Here is an 18,935-nt window from a genome sequence, read left to right as displayed (position 1 = left end):
TAGCAATGTTCATGCGACGCTGCTTTTGGTCGAAATCGAGTAGTTTTAGTACGACCCCGGTGATCTGTCTCATGCCCAAATCTTTGAAAAAAATCGAGTGGCACGAGTCAATCGATATGTCTAGGTCCTCAGCAACTTCTCTAACGGTGATTCAACGATTGGCCAATACCATTTTCTTCACTTAATCAAGTTTTTAGTCTGTTGTTGAGCTGCTCGGGCATCCGGCACGTTTTTCGTCGTTCACATCTTCTCGGTCTTCTGAGAATATTTTGTACCACCGATAAACGTTGCTGTGGTCCAAAGTAGCTTCTCCGTATGACACAGTCTACATTCGGAATGCATCCGCGCACTTAATTTCGTTTTTCACACAAAATTATATACAGGTTCTTTGATCCATATTTTTGAATAGATAAAAATCGAAGACGAGCCGAAACACGTGCAAGCAAAGCAGCTGTCAACAATTAACTGAGCATACAAAATAGCCGAACTCGTCGGCATGAGTGAGAGACATGAGTACCAACATATCACCACAAAATAAATCGAAATTCGAATAAACGTAACCTGCGAAAATTCAAAATTCGCAATACTTTTTGAACACACCTCGTATATGTACATCTCCCCATCTGATGTTACGAGCAATTACTCTCATGCGCCCGTTACTCCTTAATGGATCAATAGGACTATATACATATATGTATATGCATGGGTATATAAAGTTTGGATCGGGCCGAATTTACCTTTCCCCACTTGCAGCATATAATTTAACGTTTTTCGAGTGCGGTAACTGGCATAACTAAGTGCATGATTATATAAAAGTAGACAATTTAAACATTTATTACAGATTTTGCACTTACTCAAAATGGGCTAGTTTTGTTTTCGTCTGGAAACAGTCGGATTTACTGCAGGGTAGTAAAGCGAAAGGGAAGCCAGCAAAGAGAACGTCACCCTCTCTCTCTCTCGGAATCATAGACTCGCAATTTTAATAGCAACGCACCAGCCCATGTATAGATATTTCTTTGAGCCCTGACACTATCAAGTCAATTAAAAGACCTTAAGCTTAAAAGGGAACGGACGATATCAAAATGAATCTTTTTCGAAATTTATTTAGGTACATACATACATACATACATACATATGTGCTCGTAATAGTGTATATAATTCAGACGCATGCTACCAGCTACTGTGCGCATTTCCTCAGACAATGAAAGAGATCGTTAATTAAATTCCCTACATCGTGGGAAATTACGATATTTTTTTTCATTAATAAATACAGAATATCTATGTAATGGCTTTTCAAGTATGTATGTTAGTTTTTTATGATGGAGCGTAATAATGTAGGTATAAAGTTTTTCAAGTACTTTTACATTTCAGCAAAATATGATTCCACCGGTCACTTAAATTAATTATAACATTAAATTATATTTTTAGCTTTCTTTATGTGTCAAAATCAACACATGGAAGTGCGAGTATAGAATAGAAAATAAAAAAAAATGATTTTGAAAATTTTAAAGCGGGTATAATTACATTAAATTTTTTGCCGCATTACATACATACATACGTATGTTTTGTGTTTCACTTTATAAAGAGAGAATTCAATAGAGACTAAGAAACTTAAGTTATCCAAAATCAGAAGAAAAAAGCCATGCACAATGAATTTGGTTGGTCACCAGAATAACTAGCACAAGACCCATTTAACGCACAAAGTTCCATTTTAATACGTTTGTTTTTTAGAGCCTCTAATATCGTCTTCTGTCATTCATTGTTACCTTAAAAGCTGAGCCCATATGTACACCAAGGTCCTATAATCGTGGCAATGATATTTGAGCTAAACATGCTTCACAGATGCTTATTTTATTCAACGAAGTACCGCTACTTCAGATTCATTAAGCAACGCTTGGGCAATTCGCCAATCCTCTTGTTACCGTGTATGTACTTAAGGCCGGGATCTCAGAAGATGAGAAGTGATGAAGTGCGATGCCTATCTCGACCATCGAGCTGGCAATTCCTGACTATACAAGAATTCGTTGTTGGTGTTGGAAGTAAAACGAATGTTGCTTGAAAGACTTGCGAAATAAGCCCGTGCATTGTACTGCTCTATTGCCGTGTAACATTTTTCCGACTAAATTATGGATGGTTCCATGTGTAGAAGTCCACGCAAGTGGGGAAAGTTACTGATCGCCACTCACTTGGGAGTGGCCAGGACGATTCTTCTACATATGGTTCAAGCAGCTCACAACGGCCGGGATTAGCCCACGTATCCTCTGGGTAGCTTCCGAACACCCGTTCGGGAGTGAGCTAACGTGAGAAGGCGAAGCATTCCAGGATAGCTGGTTGTGCGCTGGGTTTGGGACCCGCCACTTAAAAATCCCCCCCAATGAAAAGAATTAACAAGCCTCGGATGAGAACTTCCAACACTGATGACGACCCCTGCAAACGAAATAAGGAATATGATTTGAGGGCATGCACCTGGAATGTCCGGTCCCTTAATGGAGAAGGTGCCTCTGCCCGGCTGGTTGATGTCCTCGTGAGAGTAAAGGCTGACATCACTGCCATCCAAGAGATGCGATGGACGGGGCAAGGTAAGAAAACCATAGGACCTTGCGACGTCTACTATAGCTGCCATGTAAAGGAGCGCAAATTCGGTGTCGGATTTGTTGTGGGAGAGAGACTTCGTCGCCAAGTACTGTCGTTCACTCCGGTGGACGAACGTCTCGCAACAATCCGCATCAAAGCCCGATTTTTCAACATATCGCTAATTTGCGCCCACGCCCCGACGGAAGAGAAGGACGATGCGACCAAAGATTCCTTCTATGAGCGCTTGGAACGTTCCTATGAGCGCTGCCCCCGCCACGACATAAAAATCGTGCTTGGCGACTTCAACGCCAGGGTGGGCAAGGAGGGAATTTTTGGTCCCACAGTCGGAAAATTCAGCCTGCACAACGAAACATCCGGTAACGGACAGAGGCTGATCGACTTCGCCGGGGCCCGAAACATGGTAGTCTGCAGCACCAGATTCCAGCATAAAAAGATACACCAAGCTACCTGGCTGTCTCCTGATCGGAAAACGCGAAACCAGATCGATCATGTTGTGATAGATGGAAGACACGCTTCTAGTGTATTAGATGTACGCACGATCCGAGGACCCAACATCGACTCGGATCATTACCTTGTTGCAGCCAAGCTGCGCACCCGCCTCTGTGCAGCAAAAAACGTACATCTACCTACGCAAAGAATGTTCGACATCGAAAAGCTGCAATCACAACAGACAGCCAGAAGATTCGCCACTCGACTCTCACTCCTGCTCTCGGAGAGCACTGCCCAACAAACCGGCATGCGCGAGCAATGGAGCAACATTTCTCGTTCCCTACGTACCGCCGCCGAAGAAGAAATCGGATTCCGGCGAGCCCGAAAAAACAATTGGTACGACGAGGAATGTCATGCTGCCGCAGAAAGAAAGGATGCCGCCTATAGAGCCACGCTGCGATCGGGCGCAACGCGAGCCATGTGGGATCGCTACAGAGAGCTGAAAAAGGAAGAGAGACGTATTATCCGACAGAAGAAACGAGAGGCCGAAATACGTGAGTGCGAGGAGCTTGAGATGCCAATAGGAACAACGCCCGAAAATTTTACCAGAAAGTTCGGCGGCTTACAGAAGGTTTTAAGACCGGGGCGTTGTCCTGTAAGAACAAAGACGGTGATCTGGTGACTGACGTACAGAGCAATCTTAAATTATGGAGGGAACACTTCTCGAACCTGTTAAACGGTGACAGCTGCGCATGTCATAGAGAATGTGAAGATCCCGATACCCCAATCGTTGACGACGGAATTGTCGTTCCGTTACCCGACCATGACGAGGTGAGAATAGCAATATCACGGCTAAAGAACAACAAAGCCGCGGGCGCCGACGGACTGCCGGCTGAGCTATTCAAACATGGCGGCGAGGAGCTGGTAAGGTGCATGCATCAGCTCCTATGCAGAATATGGTCGGATGAAAGCATGCCTGCCGATTGGAATTTAAGTGTGCTCTGCCCAATCCATAAGAAGGGCGATCCTGCAATTTGTGCCAATTACCGCGGGATTAGTCTTCTAAATATCGCCTATAAGGTTCTAGCGAGCGTATTGTGTGAAAGGCTGAAGCCCACCGTCAACCAACTGATTGGACCTTATCAGTGTGGCTTCAGACCTGGAAAGTCTACCATAGACCAAATATTCACAATACGCCAAATCTTGGAAAAGACCCATGAAAGGAGAATCGACACGCACCATCTTTTCGTCGACTTCAAAGCTGCATTCGACAGTACGGAAAGGAGTTACCTGTATGCCGCGATGTCTGAATTTGGTATCCCCACAAAACTAATACGGCTATGTAAGATGACGTTGCTCAACACCAGCAGCGCCGTCAGAATTGGGAAGGACCTCTCCGAGCCGTTTGATACCAAACGAGGTTTCAGACAGGGTGACTCGCTGTCGTGTGACTTCTTTAACCTGATGTTGGAGAGCATCGTACGAGCCGCAGAACTTAATCGCTCAGGCACCATTTTTTATAAGAGCGTACAATTGCTGGCGTACGCCGATGATATTGACATCATCGGCCTTAACAACCGCGCTGTTAGTTCTGCCTTCTCCAAACTGGATAAAGAGGCAAAGCGAATGGGTTTGGTGGTGAACGAGGACAAAACGAAGTACCTCCTGTCTTCAAACAAACAGTCGGCGCACTCGCGTATCGGCACCCACGTCACTGTTGACAGTTATAATTTTGAGGTTGTAAAAGACTTCGTGTATTTAGGAACCAGCATTAACACCGATAACAATGTCAGCCTTGAAATCCAACGTAGAATCTCTCTTGCCAACAAGTGCTACTTTGGACTAAGTAGGCAATTGAGCAGTAAAGTCCTCTCTCGTCGAACAAAACTAACACTCTACAAGACTCTCATCATGCCCGTCCTAACGTATGGCGCAGAAGCTTGGACGATGACAACATCCGATGAAGCGACGCTTGGAGTGTTCGAGAGAGATTCTGCGTAAGATTTTTGGACCTTTGCACGTTGGCAACGGCGAATATCGTAGACGATGGAACGATGAGCTGTATGAGCTTTACGACGACATAGACATAGCGCAGCGAATAAAGATCCAGCGGCTTCGTTGGCTGGGTCATGTCGTCCGAATGGATACAAACGCTCCGGCTTTGAAAGTATTCGATGCGGTACCAGCTGGTGGTAGCAGAGGAAGAGGGCGGCCTCCTCTGCGTTGGAAAGATCAGGTGGAGAGGGACTTGGCTTCACTTGGAGTGTCCAATTGGCGCCGGTTAGCACGAGAAAGAAACGACTGGCGCGCTTTGTTAATCTCGGCCAAAATCGCGTAAGCGGTTATCGCGCCAATTAAGAAGAAGAAGAAATTAAATCACAAACCTCTAATGCACACGAAGGCTTTGACTATACTGAAAAAGAAGGATTCATGCTAAAGCAGCCTCATGGCATAATACAATTTTTTTATATTGGCGACGCAAAACTAGTTTTGAGTAAAAGGGGTAATCTATTCGCCAAACATTTACTTTTTGGTTATCCAGGCATATAAAAGCCATGCCAAAAAATTATTTCACAAGTAATCAAAATTATCTTAAAATCGAGATTACTATTTCCACTTGTTCTTAAGCCCTTTGTCTTAAGCTTTATGTAGGCGCAACTTAAATGTGAGACCTATGTATAGTATAGTAATTAATTTTGGAAGTTTTTCAAAACGCCTAGCTATAATATTTTTTAATAATAGTGTGGTGCATACAACCTTGAGAGGTTTTGATCGGTTTCGGTTTAAGGAAAAGTAGAGCCAGTAATGAACACCGGTATTATTATTGTTGTTTTAATAGTATAAAATTCCTCATAAAGTTTGGGGAATGCGGCTGGAATCTTTAGCCAAATAAAATCCGGATCATTCGGTAACACAGAACCGACTGTCGTGGGAACATAACTTTTTTTCTAACTCGATTTAAATGTTGCAAATATTTTTCCTTGTTTTCAATTCACTTTTCTTTATTTCATGCTTTAATTTCACAAAAAAATTAATAAATACAAGGTCTTTCAAGTACGAGTTACTTTTTTAGCAGTATTTTCTTTTGGCTGCTCTCGCAGTTTGATGGTATTGTGAAACATTTTAAAATATTATTTACTATTCATTCAATTATTATTCAATAGTACATCCTCCAGCATACAAATAATGAACTACTGTTTAAAATATAGCTTTAATTTGGATTTTAAAAAGAAACTCATGCTTGAAAAACCCTGCATTCGTTTTTTTTTGTACTTTCTTTACCATATTATATAAACGAACACACGTGCATATTCACGTAGTCGCATATGTGTGTGAATATATTGTGTATACACTAGTGGCGGAAACTAAAGCCACCTTTTCATTTATACAAACAATTCATGAAAAATAAAGTAAAAATATAACACCAAGGTGTCAGCATTTTCTCTTTTACATAACACTATCTAATGATGTAAAAATAGCAATAATTATTTAACTAGGCCGAAATAGTACTGCTCCTTATTATCAATCTCAAGCATACATTTTTTAGGGAATAAGTGCAAAACTAAATTTCGATGCTATAAGCGGAAAGAACACAATTTTTCGTTGCTTGTAAACGTTAAATACTAAAGGGTTTTTCAATAGCAGGTGTTATTTCATCAAGGGCACCTATTCACCTGTACGAACAATTCCATACACCACTGGATATTCACCATCACGCTTTACTGTTCCTTAGCAGTATTTTGGAACTAATGTTGAACTTTAATTAACCAAAAAACAAATATTTATTCATTGACTAAAAATCGAATTAACGAGAACTCTGCTCTTTCTATTTTTGGTTGAAATAAAAAGAGTTTTTCAGTTTTTCGTGAGCTGTCTTACTTGCGTAAGTTTTGAGCTTTTCTTAAATGAATACTGTGCCGAAATTTCAAATCGTTGTTCGTTCGATCGGAGAAAAATTTACGAAGCTATGACAGCTTCGACTTTTAGAGTTTTTCTGAAACTTGTTGTTTTTAGACCTAACGGACCAAATATTTTGATTGGTTGGTATCCTTGGACACTTTTTTTATAATAAATAATTATTAATCTCACTATAACAAATTATATATATACATACATAATTGGCGTGTACACCCTTTTTGGGTGTGTGGCCGAGCTCCTCCTCCTATTTACGGTATGCGTCTTGATGTTGTTTCACAAATGGAGGGACCTACAGTTTTAAGCCGACTCCGAACGGCAGATATTTTTATGAGGAGCTTTTTCATGGCAAAAATACACTCGGAGGTTTGCCATTGCCTGCCGAGAGGCGACCGCTATTAAAAAATTGTTTTTTTTTTCTTCATTTTGGTGTTTCACCGAGATTCGAACCGACGTTCTCTCTATGAATTGCGAATGGTAGCCACGCACCAACCAATTCGGCTACGGCGGCCGCCAGAAAAGAGCAAAAGTCAGTTTTTTGGCTACGAAAATTTAAAAAATCAGAGCAACATCACCTTTAACAAATGTATTTTCATATATTTCTTTTGTTTGTTATAGACATAAGCCGGGAGAGGATGCCCCACACGGATTACGTTAATTCTATTCGGTGATTGCTATTTATATCAAATTAACATATGCCAACCCAAATTTTAGTTCCGTTTATGAAATGACAGATTTTGGAGTTATATTTACTTCGATTTTTTTCAGTAGTATATTTCGCCTATTGTGGCGATAAACACTTAAAAGGTAGGACCAAACTACAGCCCCACATGGAAGCAAGGCATTTTTATTTTTATTTTGCTTTAGTGCGAACATGTGACTTAAAAATATAAAATCTTTTAATACAAATTTACAAACAAAAAATATTATTTTAACGAAACATTTTAAAATTAGTTTAGTTACTTGCAGCTTACAAAGAACAACAGACCTTGAAAATTCTTGTCAAATTTAATTTTTGGATAACATATACATATATGTATGTTCATACCACCTTGAAAATATAAAAATCTTGGAGCTTAATGGTTTGGGGTTGTACGGTGTTGCTGCTAAGTTGGTCCCAAAGGACCTAATTTTCATGCAGAAAAGACCGTGTTGATATCGTCAAAGACATGATTTCCAAACTGAATCCGACAAACATTCATCAAGCGCATCATTACTGGAGACGAGAGGTTGGTTTATGAATACGACACGCAAGCCAGACATCAGGCGAGTGAGTGGAAAGTTCTGAATGAAGCAAGACCAAAAATTAGTTTGTACACCACGAAAATTTTCCAAATAGTCAGGCAGCTAAGGGCTATTATTTGAGCGTTATGAGTCAGCAAAAAAATAAAGGATTTGTGGCAAGATAATACGTAGATTTCGCACCATGATAACTCACCGTCTCACAGTACCATCAATATCCGTGAATTTTTGAGCAAGAACGAAACGAATACATAATAACATCCAACAGCCATCGAATTCACCTGATATGGCTCCCTGCGATTTTTTTTCTGTTTGATCGAGTCAAAAAACTACTACGGGGAACCACTTCAGCGTTTTAACAGCCGAAAATGAGATAAAGCAAACTCGAAAACAGCTCTGATGGCTAAACCGAAAATAGAGTTCCAGAAATGTTTCGAGAGCTGGATCAAACACAGGCATAAGTGCGTTGCAGTTCATGGGGAGTACTTTAAAGGCGATATTACTTTTGAGGATTAAACTTGTATTTTGAATTTTGTGAATATATTCCGGGAGCTTTCTGATCAAGATGGTTGTAATGTTCAAACGGGCCCAATAAAAGACCGCTGGAAAAATGATTGAATGTAATATTTGTGCACATACAAATTTATGTATTTAGTTAAAAGGTAGAATCGATTGCCTGAGTTTCTGCCGCTAGTGTTTCAACACAAGCAGTCGTCTTTGACGTCACACGAACATATTTGCAAACGATGAAAACAATTAAAATTGCCCGCATACACAAATCAAATCTCAGCCATCCGTTTGGTATTTGCCCCCGAATCTGCAAATATGCATGCAAATGTTCAAAACGTTAAAACAGCGAAAAGAGTATACGCACACACAAGCATTGCTGCCAAAAAAACATTCAATTCGCTCTCGACCAGCGCCATACCCACGCGATGAATGGCAACAGGTATGATTGTATAGTTTATTGATTAGATTTTGCCTTGCGCCACTCTCCCACTCCCACTCGCTGCTTTCCAAAGTGGCAGGTACTCATTTTCAATCAAAATATTACCTCCCTTGGCACTCCGGCAAACCTCAAATTATATTCATTCTTATGTTCATGCATATATGGTTGGTATCTACAGATGTACATATGTATGTAAAAAAATAAAAACAATAATAATAATAAATGGAATAATTTCAAAAACAGACATAATCCACATGTGTGGCCACGATTCAATTCGAAGTGAAAATCAATGTCGGCATGAAGCACAGACGGGAACAGACATACACCCGCGCAAACATTCATGGAGTATGGATACAGGGGCCAAGTGAAAATTCATGTAGAAATCGTAAATTCCTTCAATCAGCGCAATGTTTAATTAGCATGAAAATGTTTATTTTCTCAGTATGCTTTTCAACAGATTTTATGATTGTTTTTTTTCAGACGACTATGTATACACATACCTCCATAAGTATTTAAATGTATGTACTATATATGGGTCTGCGTGTATTTTACTCTGATTATGTACATATATATGTATATGCATTCGTATATGTATATGTATATATAAATATTAATAAAATTTTCTCTTCGGATTTATGCTCGCGGTCACTGGCTAAAGAACCATCAAGCAACCCACTTCCCACTGCTATTTAGGCTAGCAGAAAATCCTTCTATCACAAGAAGCAGTGGCAATGAGCCAGGAACTTATGAACGATATCGACGGTTTCAGTTAGAGAAAATACGTGATCAGGTTGGTTGTTTATTTTTCGTCTAATTTAGCATCTGTTATTACATACAAAGCAAACATAGCAAACATACACACGAAGTCAACTTGTATTCTAAGTTACAGTTAAGTCTGCTCTGAAAATAGTCTTAAGAGGTACTTGTTAGTATTCGAGAAGATAAACAATTAATGTATTCGATATTGAATAGAAAGTTTAATTATTATGGTTTTATTGTTAAGTGTGAGATATTTGCACATTGTGTTACACATGGAAATGAAACAGTTTCATAGGAAGCGAAGGCTACAATTCACAGAGAGCAAGCAAAATTTCAGTTGAATTTAATGAAATATATATAGGATACATATGTGCTAACTATAATGCTGGAAACAGTCACCGACGTACGTAGTCCCTTACCGCAGCCCCTAGAGAGCACAAAATTTCACACATCCGCGTTATCAGTTACAATTTTTCATTGTTCAATAAACCAAAGCCGAAAACCAACAACAAATAGTTCATTTATCTATATTTAACATTATTCAACATTGTTTTTAAGTTATTTTATCTATATCTGCTATAAAATCTACGATACGGAAGGGAGGTAATTTTTCATTTACATGGGGTTCTCATTAGTTTGACCGTAACAGCTGACAGGGGACTGCGTTTACGGCGATAAGGATTATTCGTTTTTGCATGAAATTAATTAAATTTTGGAACTTTAAAATACAAAAAGATGTTTTTATCTCTTATACACTTTCCTCGACCTAGTATTCCTATTATTTATTTATTATGATATTGTTATCGACTAGTTTTTAGTACCGATCTTTCATTTTATTATCAATTTATTATCACCATCGCAAAACCATTTACTATCGATTTATCATTTTTATTCTCGACTGATTAATTTTACTATGGTTTATCATCTTTAGTATCGATTTATTATTATGTTCTTTTTCGAGTGTCAAATCGCGAGATGTCGACGGGCATTTGACCTCGATTTTGAAATATGCGTCATGGGATCTTCGTTCGTAATAGCTGTCTTATTAGTGTCATCCTCCTTTTGAAATCAGCTATTGTCCAACTCCATACCATCTAATTTAGCAAGTTTATAATTGCATGAATTTCAAGAATTACTCTCTGATGACTCCGACAGCCTAAAAAACCACAACAAATTATTATTTGGCTCATTGTCTATAGTTTTATTTTTTTATTTTTATGACATGTTGTTATTCAACACCCCGGAAATTTTGCTTGTTAATGTAATGCGTCAAATGTCATAAGTTTGCGAAAGCCGTAACAGTGATCTGAATCACCCTATATTATTAAAACCAGCTTGCCTGGTTGCCTTACACTCAAGAAACGGACCACAGCTGATGACCAGTCATTAGTTTTCGAGTACTATATGAAAAGAGAGCAGAAGTCTTGGAATTTAGATGACCTATTCTTTACAATTATTATTCGTCTGAGTTTCTGACTGCCTTGAATCAATCAACCCATGAATTAAATATGACAACAGATTATTTGCTTTCATAAATAGAAATACTTATACCGTAAACGTTGCCTTTGCCTTTCTGTATACCCGGCATAACAACAAAGAATTGTCTCAACCAGTTATCGCTCCTTACAGGATTTCTGTCCCAAAAACCCTGCCGAAAAACTACCGCCGTTTTTAAGATCTTTAAATTTAAACTGTAGGGTAATTCATCTATTGGACAACATACAAACGCACACCATGAATTGGAGAATATGCTTGGTCCAAGCACCCTTCAAGAATGGATGATCCAGACGTGGTGGTTTTTTGGGTTTCGTGGTGGTTTATGTCAAACTCATATACCCTCGGCTCATCACCTGTTATGATGCGCTGGATAAACGTTGGGTCCGAATTCATTTGTTCAAGCATGTCTTCAACCACCTTCTTCGGATGAATTTTTTCAAAGAAATTCAGCTCTCTTGGGAAGAGTCGAGCAGCAACGCGTCCCATAATCTCGAGCTACCTCCCTCAAACTTAAATGATGATTTTCCAGCACCATTTCCTTGACTTTGTCAACGTTTTCATCCGTTGATGGGCGACCAGATCGGCGCAAATCTTCCACGATTTCTCGGCCCTCTGCAAAAGTCTTATACCACTCGCAGACCCGTGTTTGTGATAAAGCACACTCGCTTTCTGCAACATTTTCAACGATTCGGCAGACGAAATCCCGTTCAAAACACAAAATTTTAAACAAATTCTTTGTTCGATATTTTTATCCATAGTAAAAATCGCAGAGCAAACCTGCGGTTGACTGATATAATTCAATGCCAAAAACAAGCTAATTGACAGATCACGCTCAAACTCTGCGACACTATAGGGGACAGTTGTACAAACATTCCAGCATAAAAAATTGTCATATGTGCAACGCGCGCTTTTTAAATGAACAATTCCCAATATTTTTTTGATATATCTGCACACAAACTACACAACTACATATTTGATGCTAAATTCTTTATTCACAGAATAAATAATTACAATTTTACAATGTTATTTCTTTCGCTATTCTGATTAGCTTTCGTCACTGAAAGCAAAATAATCTGTTTGTCTATAACCGATAATTTTGAATTGGAATTGTTGCACTCAATCAATCAACGAGTTGCTACTATTTTTAGTGCAATTGTTCAATGTTGAGGACTACATTTACGGCACGATAACCCAATGTGGATTCAATGTTTCGTTATACATTGACCTTAAGAGGAAAAAATAATAATTATTATTAAGATATTCAAGAACAAAAATGTGCATTTTACTCAAACTGCTAAACACATTGACGTCATTCGGACGTGCGGCTCTCTTATTTACCTATGAACATATGTACATATATTAGTGATGTCAATCCTGGGATCGGAATTGCCGAGACTTTTATTAATCCCGGTATCCCGAATTGAAAGAAGGAAACATTTATTACAAAATTTGATTGCAATGAAGGTTTTCAGTTGCCAAGAAACAGTTCACTTATTAAAAGTTTAAACTCTGAACAGATGAATTTACATATAATAAATAAAACAGAATAAATTTCCTTTCACTAAAAATTATTGAAAGCATTAAAAGCGTCGAGCAGTTATACTCGTATCATACGTTTACACTTTTCTAACGAATCCTGATAGTTTATGTGAGCTGGAGTAAATCGAAAACTTATAATTTATCCAACCAGCTGATAAAAGTTGAAATATTTTATTAGGGGTAGGAATAAGTTTCCGCCCTAGTAAAATAGGTGTCGCTGTTGATACTATTTTTGCGTTCGCTCTAGTACTCGTAATATACTGGTAGTTAGAAGGTGTATATGTGAGAGCCTGCCGATGTGTAGGAGCGTGCCAGGTCCACCGACAGCGAAATAAAATATTAATGCTTCAAAGGTTATGTTGTGCATCTGGTGGGATCAGAATGGTGTCATCTATTATGAACTCCTTAAACCATCTGAAACCATCACTGGCGATCGTTACCGACTGCAGCTAATGCGTTTGAATCGAGCTCTCAAAGAAAACCGGCCGGAATGGGACGGTAGACATGACAAACTGATTTTGCTGCATGACAACGCCAGTCCACACGTTCCTAAATCGGTCCAGGAATATTAAGAGGGACTGCATTGGGAGATCCTGCGACACCCACCGTATTCCCCAGACATTGCACCTTCGGATTACCATCTGTTCTAATCAATGCAGTCAGCCCTTATTGGAGAGCGGTTCTCTTTTGACGAGAGCATCGCAAACTGGCTCAATGAATGGATCGAGTCAAAAGAACTCGAATTTTTCGTCAGAGGAATCCGTGTGCTGCCTGAAAGATGGACTAAAGTTGTAGCTTCCAATGGCACATACTTCACATAATATCATGTATTATTTAATTGTTTAAATAATTCGTAACTTTGGCTAAGAAAGGACGGAAACTTATTTCCATACCCAATATAATGGTGAAAATAGGTATTATTTTCTTCAAATAGCTTATGAGTGCCGTTTCACAGTTCAGCCGACAAGTATTGAGGCCAAGTGATGCCTCTGTGTTCCAGTGGCCTGTTCTTCTGGCCTGCTTACGCTCTATTGAGCGGGTATTTCGCACGAAACTTGACCAAAAATGAAAAAAAAAAAACAGACTTATTTGACTTCTTTTTCAAAGTGACTTATTTTAAGCGCTTAAAATACGCCATTAAATTATGAATGCTTTTAAAATTTTTATATAGATATGCTTTTAGATTTTATATAGAGTCCGTTAAAAAATTGTAGCCAAGAACTTATTGAGTTAATTAAAAAAAAAATGTATGAAAATATGCTTAATTCTCCTAAAACCAAAAAAAAAAATATTTAATAAATTTTTATCAAAATTCTAAACTTCCAATCAGAGATTTTAGAATTAGTTCGAGTATGCAGGGTTTTTCAAACATCGCGTTGATTTTTGACAATTTTTTTCTGGCGGTGGAAAAGTGAATTTTCTTTTTCGCGCAGAATAAACTCCATACCACTTTGATCGAAAAGTTCCCGGAACATATAGTATTCACAAAATTCAAAATACAAATTTATTCCCCAAAAGTAATATCGCCTTCAAAGTACTAAGCATCAACTGAGCAACGCACTTATGCAAGCGATTCATCCAGCTTTTGAAACATTTCTGGAACTCTATTTTCGGTATAGACATCAGTGGTTTTTTAACTGGCTGTTGGACCGTATTATGGTATTCGTTCAATTCATCAATCACTTAGAGCGCCACCTGGCGGGAACTGGGAACTTTTTAATCAAGGTGGTATGCGTTCCAGAATCACATGTTTTTGTAGATACAATTTCAAAAACGTATTACTTTAAAATTCTTCTATATTAATACGTTGATATGTGATTTTTAAAAATCAGTGTTTCTTAGTTTTAAATGGTTTTACCATATTTTGTGGCATGTTAGAATGCTTTCGATTATTGCATTTTTGGCTCATATTAAAAAAGTTATGCTCTAAGTTGAATCCCGGAATCCACTCATATTGATATCCCTAATATATATATATATATATATATGTATATATTAGTACATTTGTACATATATATATACAGTCCTGTGCAAAAAAACCGGACATTCTGAAAACTCCATTTTTTGAAGAAGTATGGATTTTATCAAATATGTTTGAATGTGGTTATATTCCATTGTGTTTTTAATACAAAAGTATGAGATAAAATCAATAAATTGCATACGTGTTTTTAATAATAGGACTATGAATAAGTTCGTGCGGTTTTTTTTCGAAATTTGAAACTTTATTGACGTAAAATGGTTACAAATTTAATATTCAAAATATTGTCCATCGCTTACTACTACTTTTTCCCATCTTTCTGGCAATTCACGGATTCCCTTTGTGAAAAATTCGGTCGGTTTTGCCGCAATCCACGAATCGATCCATTTTTTGACTTCATCGTAATTACGGAAGTGCTGGTCAGCCAGGCCATGTTGCATCGATCGGAAGAGATAGTAATCGGATGGCGCAAGGTCTGGACTATACGGCGGGTGGGGTAGGACATCCCATTTGAGCGTTTCTAAGTATGTTTTGACCACTTGTGCAACATGTGGCCGAGCATTGTCATGTTGCAAAATAACTTTGTCGTGTCTATCGGCGTATTGCGGCCGTTTTTCTCGCAGTGCTCGGCTCAAACGCATCAATTGTCGTCGGTAGACATCCCCCGTAATCGTTTCATTCGGTTTCAGTAGCTCATAATACACAACACCCAGCTGGTCCCACCAGATACACAGCATAACCTTCAGGCCATGAATATTCTGCGCCGACGTCGATGTTGAAGCATGGCCAGGGTATCCATACGTTGCCCGACGTTTTGGATTGTCGTAATGGACCCACTTTTCATCGCCAGTCACAATTCGATGCAAAAAACCCTTTCTTTTGTGCCGTTGAAGCAGTTGTTCGCATGCCATAAAACGGCGTTCAACGTCTCTTGGCTTCAATTCATACGGCACCCAATGGCCTACCTTTCGGATCATTCCCATGGCTTTTAAACGTTTAAACCTCTTCTTGCGTTTGAGCCGGATCTTGATCGAGCAATTCCTCCAATTCGGTATCCATGAACTTTGGCGGCGCACCCTCGCGTTCTTCGTCTTCCAAGCCAAAATCACCACTTTTAAAGCGTGCAAACCACTTCTGGCACGTTCGCTCAGATAGAGCATGCTCACCATAAACTTCCACCAAGATACGATGACTTTCGGCTGCTTTTTTCTTCATATTAAAATAATGAAGAAGAATTCCCCGCAAAAACACATTATTTGGCACGAAATTCGACATTTTCAAGTGTGGTAAAAATATTGTTGTTTACGCTTCAAATAAAAAACTTATACTGACGTTTGTGCCTTACGACAGTAGCTCTCCAATGAATGTTTGGAAATGTGGATCGATGGAATAATAATCAAGTTACGCCATCTGTTGTAAAACCGCACGAACTTATAAATAGACCTATTATTTTCATACTTTATTCGTTTTAGCATAGTCAATAACGAATGTTTTATTATTAGTTTATCCTTATTATATAATCTTACAGCTAATTAATTCAAAACAAAATATTTCATTATAAATGTTATAATTTGAAGTTTTAATACTTGGTCGCACCGCCTTTCGCCTTAATTACTGCTTTAATACGTCTCGGCATTGATGTAACCAGGGTTTGCAACAATTCCTCCGAAATATCGTTGTGCCAAGTGTCCATTATAATGTTATCCAGGTCAGTTTTGTTCTTCGGCTTTTTTTCAGCTGCCTGCTTCTTTACAATGGCCCAGAGGTTCTCAATTGGGTTTAGGTCGGGACTGTTACCCGGCCATTCCATATGGACAATTCCGTTTTTTTCCATAAATTCTTTTACCTGCAACAAATAAGGAATAAATCATTGGTTTTTTGATTCGACATTTACACTCGGGAGATTTAACAAAAATCATAACTTCCTTTGTGAGATCGGTGGCATGGCGCAGAATCATCCTGAAATATAACGTCCGTTCTTAGAGAATACTGCTCATCAATGACAGGTATTAAATGGCTATTTAAAATTGAAATGTAAGCATCTCCGTTCACCCGACCATCAATAAGAGTCAGTGCTTTCGTTCCGTCATAGCTGAAGCAGCCCCATACCATTCTACCAACTGACTGTCTTACAGTAGGCAGTATGCATCCAGTTTTATATCTTTCGCCAGATCTGCGCCTCACATGGTGGATACCATCCGATCCAAAGAGGTTAAACTTGGATTCATCCGAAAAAATCATTCCAGTTTTCATGAGTTTTGGCCCATCGGTATCGTTTTTGACGCATTTTTTCGTTCAAAAACGGCTTTTTTGCGGGATGTCTTCCTACAAAACCGGCATTTATCAATCTCCTACGCACAGTAGATGAATCTATTTCGACGCCAGTTGCATCCAAGAACTCCTTCCTGATGTCTGCCGAAGATTTGAAACGATCCTGATCCTTTCTTTCGCTCCGTTGAAGCCATTTCTGCAAATTTCTTTCAAAAATCGGCAACAGATGATTTGCTGAAGCCTACTTTAGCAGCAATTTGACGTACGGACAATTTTTGCTGTGATAGTGCAATAATTTGCCCCTTAACGGCAGCTCCCATTTGCTTCGATCTTGGCATATTTTTGATATTAACACTTGCCACGTATCAACTATTTCACTTATTGGTTAAATTATGATACAAATTAATTCAAAACTGTTATATTTATACACAAAAAAGCTACTTACCGCCAAGAAGCTTTATACTCAAGCTATGGAAATTTAAATAGGGTAAATTAGCTGTCCGGTTTTTTTTTGCACAGGACTGTATATTCAAATAGTAATGAAAGTGTTTCAATAAAATGATACGTTGTTAAGCATGTATTATAGTGGGCAGTTTTATTATAAAACCAACGATCGTTGAAATGAGGGGTGAGGAGTGTTGAATTTGATTACAATTCTGTATTATGGTTGGTGGAAAGGCTACTAAACGAAAGGACCAATCTGCATAACGGATTACTACAATACATTTAATTGACTGCAATGTATGTATAAAGGAAAATACTGTAGAGCATTTATTGAGAAATGAAAACTATACAGGGTGGTCCATATAGTAATTTCTTTTTAATTATTTTGTTAATAATGTTATTTTGATAGTGAGGGCTCCTTCCATGCATGCAGTTTGGTGCGACAGTTTTTGCGGGTTTAAAAACGGTGCCATCATAAGCCCAAAAGAACGCAATTTCTATCACATCAAGAATCATCATTTATTTAATTTGTATTAATTGCATGGACTTCTAACTAAACTCGTTTACTAATCTCTGGTATAAAAAAAACTAATATCTAGTATAAAAAAATCCCATCACGACTAAATTTTATGATTACTAAGTTTAATCTTGATTTAACAGAGGTGAACACAAAAGGCATTCTAAGTGTTCGTTATTTTTAAAGTGGAAGTAAAAGATTTGGAGATATGCAAATGGAAGGTCAATTGTATCAGCGCTTTCAGAAATTCATCCAATATCGGTGTTCACCCGGACCACGCCAGGCAGGAACAACTAATATAGTTTCTTGAATGAATGAAAAGCAGGTTTGTACTTCGACCTCACAGTCTTTTGTGATCCAAACTCAGCTCTCTCAATAAACCTAAGAAGGAGCTGGGTTGGGCTTAGCATATGGGCATTTTTTCCGGCCGCATCCGGCTATAGCAAAACATTCGTGAGTTTCCGAGAATCGTTCGCAAAAAAAAACAGGAGTCAGCGGCTCAAATCCTAAGCCTACGCAGATCGCTGTCTCAGTTTGCCCTTAGGAGGGTTATAACGTGCCTGAATCTCTTTTGACTACCACTCCAGAAAGAGCATTTCCGGCAAATTGAGTTTCTCAATACACTCAAGTACTAATGAGGTCTTAACCTCAAAGGCTGACAACGCCTTGACTGCAATGATTGTCGCTCAGGATGGCAATTCGTTCATTCTAAGTTGATCCCAACACATATACAGATGGCATACACTTCCGCCTGCAGGATGGGGATTGGGGAAAACTACCCATCGGGACAGACCGCTTTG

The 18,935-nt window shown here is 38.7% G+C and overlaps 1 protein-coding gene across 11 annotated transcripts in view; it reads right to left on the bottom strand.

Moving 5' to 3' along the window:
- LOC128871949 (protein lap4) overlaps window positions 1-18,935 on the bottom strand; it is a 239,552-nt gene that overhangs the window by 192,997 nt on the left and 27,620 nt on the right. The window lies entirely within an intron of this gene.

Source organism: Anastrepha ludens, chromosome 2 (genome assembly GCF_028408465.1).
Source record: "Anastrepha ludens isolate Willacy chromosome 2, idAnaLude1.1, whole genome shotgun sequence".
Classification (NCBI taxonomy): Eukaryota; Metazoa; Arthropoda; class Insecta; order Diptera; family Tephritidae; genus Anastrepha; species Anastrepha ludens.
This window is presented reverse-complemented; position numbering and strand designations above follow the sequence as displayed.